Source organism: Schistosoma haematobium, chromosome 1, assembly GCF_000699445.3.
Source record: "Schistosoma haematobium chromosome 1, whole genome shotgun sequence".
Classification (NCBI taxonomy): Eukaryota; Metazoa; Platyhelminthes; class Trematoda; order Strigeidida; family Schistosomatidae; genus Schistosoma; species Schistosoma haematobium.
Genome location: NC_067196.1, coordinates 63,312,262 through 63,312,766, shown reverse-complemented (window position 1 = coordinate 63,312,766; position 505 = coordinate 63,312,262).

Here is a 505-nt window from a genome sequence, read left to right as displayed (position 1 = left end):
TTCTTCTGGATAGTAATAGAACGTTCTTGTTTCAAAGAAGATTAGTTCATAAGGTGTTTCTTCGGAATGTAAAGCAGGAAATTGCTGGTTAATCGTAGCATAAGCTAATGAAGAGTAACACATGGCAATAATCTCAGAGTACCTGAGGGAAATCGTCCATCTTCTACTCCTAGTACCGTCACAGACATCCTTCTTTGGAAACGTTTCGAGAGAGACATATCTATGCAAATATTTTGTGGGAGATTTTCCGAACTCAATCTTGACTAAACACAGAAAACGGTTGTGAGTAGTCCGCGAGTCGGATTTAAGGCAGAGGTCCAAAGACCTGTGTCGCCTATTTTTTAGAATACTTCTATGACCGACTAGTATTCTCCTGATTGAGTCAGTTGAAGGTGTATATACTGATGATGTCACAGGTATTCAGTGTTTGAACAACGCTTCTACCAGTAACACCTAATGTATTTCGTTCCCACCCAGAGAAATCAAAAGACAGAGTCGAGGAGAT